This window comes from Tenrec ecaudatus, assembly GCF_050624435.1.
Source record: "Tenrec ecaudatus isolate mTenEca1 chromosome 4 unlocalized genomic scaffold, mTenEca1.hap1 SUPER_4_unloc_12, whole genome shotgun sequence".
In the NCBI taxonomy this organism is placed as follows: Eukaryota; Metazoa; Chordata; class Mammalia; order Afrosoricida; family Tenrecidae; genus Tenrec; species Tenrec ecaudatus.
The window spans coordinates 443,437-455,026 of NW_027457589.1; the positions used below are offsets into that span (position 1 = coordinate 443,437).

The 11,590-nt window shown below is 37.0% G+C and overlaps 1 pseudogene; it reads right to left on the reverse strand.

Annotated features, from left to right (window-relative positions):
- Nucleotides 1–10,528: 10,528 nt before the first annotated feature.
- On the reverse strand, nucleotides 10,529–10,629 carry LOC142435864 (U6 spliceosomal RNA; annotated as a pseudogene).
- Nucleotides 10,630–11,590: the final 961 nt, after the last annotated feature.

Consider the following 11,590-nt stretch of genomic DNA (forward strand, 5'->3'; position numbering starts at 1 on the left):
TGAGGGGCAAATGAGAAATAAAAAGAGCAGAGAATGTCCATGGTGTGGATGCTAATTTTTGTTATTAATGACAATGTGAATATGTGCATGTTAGTGCATCAGAGAGGGTTGTTGGGAAAGCCCTTGTTTGGGTGGATATGATGGAACCTAAAGGACTGCCTGTTTTGCCTAGGAGGAATGGCTATTTTCAGTTCATTGGGGCTGCAACAGAAGAAAATACTGGAAAAGGAAGTAGGAGAGAATTTAAAAAATAGAGTATTGTAATGGAAAAAATACAAAAATGAATATCTCTCTCTCTCTCTCTCTCTCTCTATATATATATATATATATATATATATACTCTTTGATAGTGTTATTTTGGTAATACATGTGTTATGTGAGGGAGGTGGAAAAGTGGTGGAGGAGGATACTGGAGCAAAAAACACAAAGGGAGGAAGGAAAAGAAAATATCAGAATTGAAAAGTTGAACTTGGGTACTGATTTTGTCTGCACCGTGCAGTCTACATGGAGCTGTCTTCCATAGACTAGTGAGGTGATAGTTTTGGCTGGCTGGGTTGCTTCAGAGAATGGGAAGTGTGGGCAAAGGGCAGAAATGATTATGCTGACCAGGAGCAGGACTCACAGAAATGGCGCCTGTCTGCTCTCTGGTAAAGGGGAGTCTATAATCAGGCATTGCTGCTTTGTCATTATGAACTTGCGTCTGCTTATCTTTATGTTGAGATTCTTCCAGTAAGATATCCTTCATAGTGGACTTTCTCTGGTAGTTGCTGTACTTGTTATCTGAGAGCCATCTGACCTCTCTTCCCTTTTGATTTCCCATGGATATTAATGGTGGATTCAAGTAAAATGAAAGCCTTGAAAACTTTGATCTTTTCTCTATCATGGTGTCTATTCGTCCAGTTGTAAGATTTTTCCTTTTCTTTACACTGAATTGTAATCCACAGATCAGGCTTTGGTCTTCATCAGTAAATGATTCATGTACTCTTTACTTTTTGGAAGCAATATTGTGTTATCTGCATATTGTGGGTTTTTATCTAATCCCGATGCTACAACTTCTCCAATTATTGGCTCAGCATACAGATTAAGTATGATGAAAGTATACAACCCTGATTGCACACCATTCCTGATTTTAAGCCATGAAGTAATCCCCTTGGTTTGTTAGAAAGATCATCTCTTAGTTTATTCATGGATTCAATAGAAGCACAATTAAGTGCCCTGGATTACACATTTTTAGCAGTGTTATATGAGATTGGTTATGATTCGAACACTCAAATGACTTTGCACAGTCACTGAAATAAGTAACCAACAGCCTTCTGTTACTCTTTGCTTTCAGTCAAGAATCACCTGATATCTATAATATTTCTCATTTCATGTCCTCTAATGAATGCAGCATGCATTTCTCCCAGTTTCTTAATAATTTACTGTTATAACTACTTTTGAATTAACATCTAGTATTTTACTTGTATGTATTATTAATTATATTGTTCAATAATTTCCACAATTCTTTGAAATGAGCACAAACATAGATGCTTTCAAGTCAGTTAGCCTTGTCAGTGGATCTTCCAAATTTCTTGATCCAGTCTAGTGAGTAATCCCAGCACTGCATCATTTTTTTTGGGTAGGGTGGTGATGGTGGTGAGAGATTTCAATAAGCATGCTATCAATTCCTGAAGCCTTGTTTTTGCTAATGTCTTTAGTACACATTGAAATTCTTAATCTTACACTAGCTCTCGAAATGTACAAATGTCCAAAAAATTCAGTACAGAAACTATGTGTATTCCTTCCATCATTTTTTTGATAATTCCAGTATCATTTGATATTTTGCTCATAGACTCTTTCAATATTTCAACTCAAGGCTTGAATTTTCTGCATTTATTTCAGTTTGAGATATACTCAGTGTATTCTTTCTTTTTCGCTTACTAATTCAACGTTTGTGCACATTTCATTTGAATATTTTACTTTTTTTTCCTCTAGCTGCCTTTGAATTATTCTGATCATTTCTTTTACTTCATTTTTTCCCACTTTTCTTTATCTACTCTATTTTCAAGAGTCCTGTTTGGAGTCCCTTTTGACATCTCTAGATATCACCATCATTACCATGGTCTTCTTTTTTTAATTCCTTTATTTTTAATGACTTTCTTTTCATCATATATGATATTCCTGAGGTTATTCCACAGTTTTTCTAGGTATTTAATAAACAATATTAAGTGTATCTAATCTCCCCTAGAGATGGCGTCTAGATTTTTGGAATATACTTGTGGTCATATTTCATTTCTAGTGGACTTGTTTTACTTTTCTTTATCTTTAACCTGAACTTGTGTATGTGCAATTAATTGAGGGTCTGTTTTAAAGTAGGTTCCTGTTCTTCTTTTGTATGATGATATTGATCTTTCCCATTGTCTCTTCCCACAGATATAGTCCATTTGGTTTTGGTGTAGTCCATCTGGTGAGGTCCAGTTGTATAGCCACTGTTTATGTATAGCCATTGTTTATGTTGTTGAAAGGATATTTGCAATGAAGAAGTTGTCAGTCTCACAAAATTCTACCACGTGTTCCCCAGCTCCTTTTATATCCACATTGCCTACTACTTATGTTTCCTTGTTGTTTCCAACTTTCATTTTCAAATCACCAGTAAATATCAATTGATCTTGATTTCATGTTTGAACAAGTTCAATCTGCAGATGTTGGTGGATTTCTTCAACACTGGCTTTAGTGGCTTCTGCATAAGTTTTTATCATGGTTGCATTAACTTGTCATCCTTATATGGGTATTGATGTTATCCTACCACAACAGCATAGTACTTTAAGATAAGTCTTGAAATGTTTTTTTGATGATGATGATGATGATGATGATGATGAATACAATGTCATTTCTCTTGAAATTTTCCTTTAGACATAGTAAACCATATGATTGTCTAATTCAAAATAACTACTGTCAGTCAACTTTAGTCTACTAATGGCGAGAATATTGATCTTTATGTGTTCATTTGTTTTTACAACTTCCAATTTTGCTATATTTGTACTTGTAACGTTCCGTGTTCTGATTATAAATGGATGTTTGCAGTTGTTTCCTCTCATTTTGAATAATGCCCCATCAGAAAATAAGGGTCTCGAAAGTGTTGCTCTATACATATCATTAAGTCAATTCTGCAATTCTTCCTATCTTATTTTGTGGACATTCCAACTTGAAAGGTTCATCCCTGACACTATGTCAAATAATGTTCCTCATCTTTACAAAGTTTTCAGGGTTAATTTTTGAGAATTGAACTGGCTCAGAATGTTATGTTGAAATCCATTCATCACAATTGATCCTGCTACCATCATAACCACATTTAAGCCGCCACAGTGTAGCAAATGGCAAACATGTGTGTATTTTGTCCATAGAATCCTTCGAAATAGGCAGTTCCCAGGTTATAAATATCAGACTTCATTAACAAATCTTTGTTGTTGATGTTTTTATTAGGTGCCACTGAGTCAGGTCCAACCCAGAGCAACCCTATTACCAGCAGACTAAACACTGCTTGGTCCTGCAGCATCCTCACAATTTTTCCTATGGTTGACAAGCCCATTATTGCAACTGCTATGTTAATCCATATCATTGAGGGCTTTCTTATTTTTAACTGCCCCTCCATTTTACCAAACATGATGTCCTTCTCCAAGAACTGGTCTCTCCTGACAACATGTCCAAAATATGTAAAATACTTTCCTCTAAGTGTGTTCCATCCTTGTCTCCAACGAGCACTCTGACCATATTCATTCGAAGGCAGATTTGTTTGTCCTTGTAGTCCATGATATGTCAATATTCTTCACTAGCATCACAATTCATATGTTCCTGTTCATTCGTCTTCCTTAGTTAATGTCCCAGTTTCATGTGCACATGAGGGTATTGAAAATACTATGCCTTAGGTCAGGCATGTCTTAGTCCTTAGACTAACATCCTAATTTTCAGTATTCTAAAGAGGACTTCTGCAGCATATTTACCCAATATACCCAACCCATTGTATCACTTGATCTCTTGTCTGCTGCTTCCGTAAGCATTGATTGTGCATCTATGCAAGATTAAATCCTTCAAAGTTTCCATTGTTTCTCCATTTATCATTTTTCCCTGTTGGTCCCTTTGTGTGGATCTTGGTCTTCTTTACATTGAGTTGTAATCCACACTGAAGGCTGTAATCCTTTATCTTCATCAACAAGTACCTTAAGTCCTCCTTACTTCCAGCAAGCAAGGTTATATCATCTGCATATCATGGTTTGTTAACCCTTCCTCCAATTCTGGTGCCACATTCTTCTTCATATAATCCAGCTTCTCTGATGATTTGTTCAGTAAACAGATTGAATAAATATGGCAAGAGGATGCAACCTTGATGCAGACCTTTTCAGATCTCAATGCATGCAGTATTCCCTTGTTCTGTTTGCACAACTGCCTCTTGATGTATGTACAAGTTCTGCATGAATACAATGAGGTATTCTGGAAATCCCATTCTTCTCAATACTATCCATAGGTTATTTAGATCCACATAGTCTAATGCTTTGACATAGTCAATAAAGCACAAGTAAACATCTTTCTGATATTCTCTACTTTCAGCTGAGATCCATCTGACATCAGCAATGGCATCCTTTGTTCCATGTCTTGTTCTGAATCTGGCCTGAAAATCTGGCAGCTCCCTGTAAATGGATTGCTGCAACCATTTTTTGATTATCTTCAGCAAAATTTTACTAGTATTTCATATCAATGATATTATTCGCTATTTTGAGCATTCTGTTGGGTCACCATTCTTTGGAATGTGTACAGATATGAATCTCTTCCAGTCAGTCATTCAAGTATCTGTCTTCAAACTTCCCTGGCATAGACGAGTAAATGCTTCCAGTACTTCATGTGCTATTTGAAACATTTCGATTGGTATTCCATCAATTGCTGGAATGTTGTTATTTACAAATGCTTTCAATGTAGCTTGAACTTCTTCTTATAATAACATTGGTTCTTGCTCATATGCTACCTCCTAAACTGATGGAATGTTAAGTTTGTTTCTAATATAGTGACTCTATGTGTTATGTCATCTTCATTTGATGCTTCCTACTTATCATTCAATATTATGCCCATAGAATCTTTCAGTATTGCTACTCACGGTTTGAGTTCTTTCAGTTTAAGTATGTTGGGTATGTTCTTACTTTTCGGTTTTCTAACTCTTTGTCTTTGGATAGTTCATGATAATATTTAACTCTCTCTTCTTGAGCTGCCCTTTGAAATTTTCTGCTCAAACCTTTCACTTCAACATATTTTCCCCAGTTTTTTAAAGTACTCTACAATTAAGGGTAAGCATCAGAGTTTCTCCTGACATCTTCTTTGATCTTTATTTCCTGTCTTTTTAGTGACCTTTTACTTCATGTATAATGTTCTTGACACATTACATTAGGAAAATATCCTGTACAGACCTCTTTAAAGTGTTCAAAAGCAAGGATATTACTTTGAGGACCAAGTCATACTTAAGCCAAATCATGTGTGTTAGGCAGCATTTCCTATAGAAACAAAACTAGGCCACTTATGATTATACAGGTTTTTATAGCAAAAAAGGAATACAGCAGCAAATGGGTCCACGTGGCAGTACAGACAGCTCAGTCCAACTCAATTTTGTGGAACAGTTAATATACTGAAGGTCCTTCCAGCTCCCACCAGCCACTTGCCCAAGGCCAAGGAAGCAAAGAGTAGGAAGATGAGATGTTGAGGTGGAGCAGAGGCCAGTAGTGCAGGGTAGCAAGTAGCAAAGCACCATGGTGTAGATGTAGGGGGATCAAGTGGCTGTGGGGTGGGGTGGCATCTGGAGTGGTGGGAAGATGAGTGGAGTCGGCCCGCAGGCAGCAGACACAGCAAAGTGGGGCAGTGCTAGGTCATGGAACAGTACCACACAGCAACTGGGTCCACCATGGTCCAGAGTTTGGCTCAGCCCACAGGTAGCGTAGCACATGGTTGAGACAGTGCAGCTAGCTCAGGTCTGATCACCAGGGAGAGAGCGGAAGGGGTTTGGCTCAAGGAATCATTTATCTCAGTCACATCTTCAAAAGAGGTCATCAAGCTGGGACCTGATCAACAAGTTAAACTACCTACATCTTCTAATGTATGCCGTGTTGGCAAAAAACAATAACAATAACAACAACAAAAGAACCCAAACAAACCCAAAAATGCTATCACACCATATTTCAATTTCCTCTTTTGCATGTGATTTGGACATTGAATAAGGATGATCAAAGGAAACATGGCAAAGATGTATTTTGCCATGGACTGACAAAACAGGCATGTCTTGAAAGAAGTACAGCCAGAAGGCTATTTAGAGGCAAAGATAACACTTTCTCTCACAAATTTGGGGGCATTGTATTAGGAGAGATTATTCTCTGGACATGGGTAATCATGCTTGGTAAAGTGGAGGGGGGTGTAAAAGAAACCCTGGATGAAAGAGATTGACAGAGTGGCTGAACAGAGGGATCATTGAACAATTGTGAGAATCCCTGAGATCTGAGAAGTGCTTCTTCCTGTTAGGCATAGGGTTGAGATGAGTCAGAACTGACTAGTGGCATCTAATTGCACTGTATTAGATCTCATCAAGTGAAATTATTAGCTTTAACTGCCTAACGCTGGCTGAGAACGCTGGCCCAATCAAGTTGACACAAAACCTTATATCATAATTTCCATCATCTCCACTTTGTACTGAGTAATACTATTGTATACTTCTCCTTGTTATTTTCTGCAGATATACTCTACTTGGTTTCAATGTGTTTCATTTGGTGATGTTCATATGAAGAGTCATCAATGATGTTATTGAAAAGGTTATTTCCAATTATTAGGAATTGGTCTTGCAAAACTCTATCATGTGGTCGCTATTCTTGTTTCTATCACCTCCTGATGAATATCTTCCAACTACTTATCCTCCTTTTTGTCTCTTTCCAGTTACCAATACAGACCAATCTATCTAAACTGTATGCTTGATTAATTTCAGACTGCAGAAGTTGGTAAAAATCTTCAATTTCTTCAATACTAGCTTTAGTGGTAGATGTTTAAATTTTGATAATAGTTGTACTATTTGTTATCTTTGTATAAGTTGTCTTCCTTGTATAAATATAGATGTTGTCCTATCACAGGCTATATTGTACTTCAATAGAGACCATGAGATGTTCTTTTTGATGCTCAATGTGATATAATTCCTCTTGAATTTGTAATTTCTTACAGAGCCAGTGGTCATCAAACTTTTTAAAGAGGGGACCAGTTCACTGTCCCTCAGACACATTGGAGGGCCGGACTATAATTAAAAGAAAAACTATGAACAAATTTCTATGCACATTGAACATATCTTATTTTGAAGTAAAAAACAAACGGGGTAAAACACCTGGCAGGCGGGATAAATGTCCTTGGTGGACCGTATGTGGCCCACGGGCCGTAGTTTGAGGACGCCTGATTATCTGATTCAAATAAGTCAATACCAGTCAGTTCAGCTCACGAATGGCTAGCCTACCAGTTTTTATGCATTCCAGTTCATTTCTGATGACTTATAAATTTCCTATATTTGTATTTCAGATATCCCACATTCCAATTTTTAATGGATGTTTGAAGTGGTTTCTCCTAATTTTGAGTACTTTCCCATCATTAAATGAAGGTTACAACACATTTGTTCCATCTGTATCAATAAGGCCAGTTCTACTTTGTGGAGGCAGCTCTTGCCTAGTGAAATTTGGAGTGCCTTCCAACCTGAGTTGTTCATCTTCTGGTGCTATATCAGATAATATTCTACTGGTATTCATACGATTTTCAGAGGCTACATTTTCAGAAGCGAAGCTCCTTTTCTTTGTTCCTAATCTGTTCTTAGTCTGGAAGACCTGCTGAAACCTTCACCATGGGTGACCTGGCAGTGTTTGAAATACCAATGGCATATCTTCTAACATCAAGCAACACACTAGCCACAATAGTAAAAACAAGCATGTCTGATGGCCACTGTTATCCTTTTATCTCCCTGTATTTGCCTATTCTATATACTTCGGATAAGTGGGATCATATGATTTCCTTACAAGTTATTTCAGTCAGCATACTGTTCTCAATGTTTATTCAAGTGGTAGCATATATCAGAACTTCATTTCTTTTTATGGCTGAAATATATCTTATTTTATAACGCTACCACATTTACTTATCCACATTTGGATAAATTCCACCCTTTGGCTATTACGAATAATGTTGCAATGACATTGGTGTACAAGTATCTCTTTGAATGCCTGCTTTCAAGACTTTTGAAATATACCTGGTAGTGAAATTGATGACTCATAAGATAATTCTATAATTAACCTTTTGAGAAACTGTTTTTCCAGTGGCTATACCATTTTGCATCCACAGCAGCAATGGCAATTTTTTTCTCAGTTTCTCCAAAGATGTGCCAATATTTTATATTTCTCTGATAAAAGTTATCCTCAAAACTTTGAGTTAATTCTGGCTCTAAATAATCCTGTTAGACAGGATAGAACTTCCCCAGAGGATATCCCAAATTTTTACAAAATAGACTTTCACATAATTTTCTGGTAAAATGGCTAATGGGTTTGAATACTAACCTTTTGATTTGCAGTCAAGCATTTAATCACTGGGTGTATTAGTCTGAGTAGACTAGAGAAACAAATCCATTGAAACTCATATGTATATAAGAGAGAGTTTTATATAAAGGGTAATTGTACATTAAAAATGCATCCCAAAATAGTCCAGCCCAAGCCCATAAGTCTGATATTAGCCCATATGTCTGATAATAATCTATACAGTCCTCTTTAGACTCAAGAAACACATGCAATGACAACAAGTGTAGTGGGTAGAAAGTCTTTGGATCCAATGAGGTTTAAAATCTCAGCACTGGCAGGGGTCTCTACAGGGTTTCTCTGGCTTTAGAGGTCTGATTGCATCAGAGTAGATTCATGTGGCTTCTTCAGCTCAGGAAACTAGTGTAGTTCCATGTGTCTTGTCAGCAGCAATGTTTCCCAGGGACTCCAAGGAGGAGATACCAGATTTCCCAAAATTCTCAGGAGAAGGCTATGCCCACAGAGAGGCTTCATTGGCTATGACCCAATTGACCGACTAGATTCCACCCCTTCATTCTTATCCTCAAATTCACAAATGATTATATAAATACCACACTGGGTAACTAGGGCTCCTATAATCAATTTCAAAACAATGTTGTTGAGTTGATTCAGACTCATAGTGACCCGGTATGTAGGTTTTCTGAGACAATACATCTTCATAGTAGTAGAGCACCTAATTTTACCCCTGTAAAATGGTTACTTGGTTTGAACTGTCCACCTTGAGGTTAGCAGCTATGTTAGGCTGACTTCTGGAGAGAAGGAAAATCAGTGACATATGTGCATGAGCACACACAGGAACACAGAGAAGTGTATGTGAAAATAGAACTAATGTAATTGTAAAAGTGGAGAGTCCAGTTTGGTTCCAAGTCCATGGGTCACATGTTAGACTTGACATTTCACCTGTCTCCTGTAGCTTTAGTATCTGATGAAACCAAAATAGGCAAGAAGATCACAGAATAGATTTGTTACTGGATACGTGAATTAATCCAAGTTTGACAGGTCAAATGTCAGGCCACTAAATAGGATCAGCAAGCATATGATAGGTCATTGGCTCAAGTCCACAGAACCATCATTTGACATATCAGATAACAGAATCCAGACTCAGCAATAAAAAGCAAGCATTCCCATTTTATAGGAAGTAGGCTAACCCCCAAGGAAACTTCCTTTCATTTGCATCTGGACAAAAGGATTTCACACCAACCAACCTAATCTTCTGTTAGGTCACATCATTGGCAATTATTAGGCCTCACATGCCAATTTGACATGAAATATACAAGAGCTGGCTTACGGTCAACCCTCAGTACAACCAGGGTTCCTATATAATCATCCAAATTGGGATGAAATAGTATCTTACTGTGATTTGACTTGCATTTTCAAAATTCATGATGTGAACATCTTTTCATGTGATTATTAGCTACACACATCCTCTTTGGAGAACTGTTTATACTTTTGCCCATACGAAATTGATTATCTGAAATGTAATAAAAATTAGAAATAAAAATTTATTTACCTATTTTATTTTTTAAAGGATATTTCATTGCATTTTCAGTGAAGGCTTAGATGCAGTTTAGATTCTCTTTCCATAATGTCTACACAAGTTGTCAATTGACATTAGTTACATTCTTCACAATGCAATAGCATTCATTTCTGTTCAGGTTGTCCCATTTTCATTAATCTACTTTCCATTTCCCCATGTCTTCTCATCTTTTCTAAACAATAATTATTGACCATTTGACCTTATATAAGTGATTTTTTAAAGAAGCCTAGTACATACAAATGATTTCCTTTTTTTTTGTTTATTTGAGCCAAGCTATTACTTAGGTTAAAGTGGGTTGATTTTACTTGACAATTTAAAATTATCTTAGTGTAGTAGTCTCAACTGACTTTTAAGTATGGATTTTTAATGAAGCTTTTGATATTTTACTGAAGCAAAAAATGCGAAAATCTTCACCAATTTGAGCGTAATCTTTGGGCAGGGTCTGTGCTGATCTTTTTTGTACCATTCTGATTTTACTATATGTGTTTCTAAAACTGGTTATATGTGGATTTTTAAAAAGGAATTTGCCATTGTGTTTCATAAATTTTTTTTCTATTTTATCAGTATCCAACTATGTGAAATTAATGAGAACAGTTGGTAAGTGGGCAGAATAGGACTGTGGTGTGTGTACACTCATAATCTTTTTTTTAAATCATTATATTGGGGACTCTTACAGCTCTTGTCATAATGCATAGATATATTATGTCAAGAACATTTGTACATATGTTGCCATCATCATTTTCAAAACATTTTCTTTTCACTCGTAATCAGACGTCCTGCTTTTGGCGGGACAGTCCCGATTTTTAACAATTGTTTCCGCATCCCGCGGCATTTTTAATAAGTCCTGATTTTGGAAAAGAATGCACAAGCTAGGTTATATGGTTTTCAGCTGCCATGTGGCTATTTCACCAGGATATGAGTTTTATCAATGGTGTCCCGCTGGTGTCCCGCTTTACCAATGTTAAAATCTGGTCACCTACACCAAGTGCTGTCTTCCTTCATCCACTTTTATGTTGTCTGTCCCCCTTGGAGTGGGTTATATGTTGATCATAGTGATTGGTTCCATATTTCTCCTCCCAACTTCCCCTTCCTTTTCAGGTGTCACTGCTCTCATTATTGGTCCTAAGAGGGTTATCTGTCCCAGATTCCCTGTGTTGTGAGCTCTTATCCGTAGCAGTGTACATGCTCTGGTTTAGCCGACTTGTAAGGTAGAATTGGGGTCATGATAGTGAGGGGGAAGGAAGCATTAAAGAACTAGAGGAAAATTGTATGTTTCATCAATGCCATACTGCATTATGACTGGCTCGTCTCTTCCTTGTGACCCTTCTGAGAGGGGATGTCCAATTGTCTACAGATGGGTTTTTGGTCTCCACTCTGCACACCGCCTCATTCATATTGATATAATTTTTTGTTCTGGGTCTTCGATGCCTGATCCCTGATCCCATCGACACCTCAT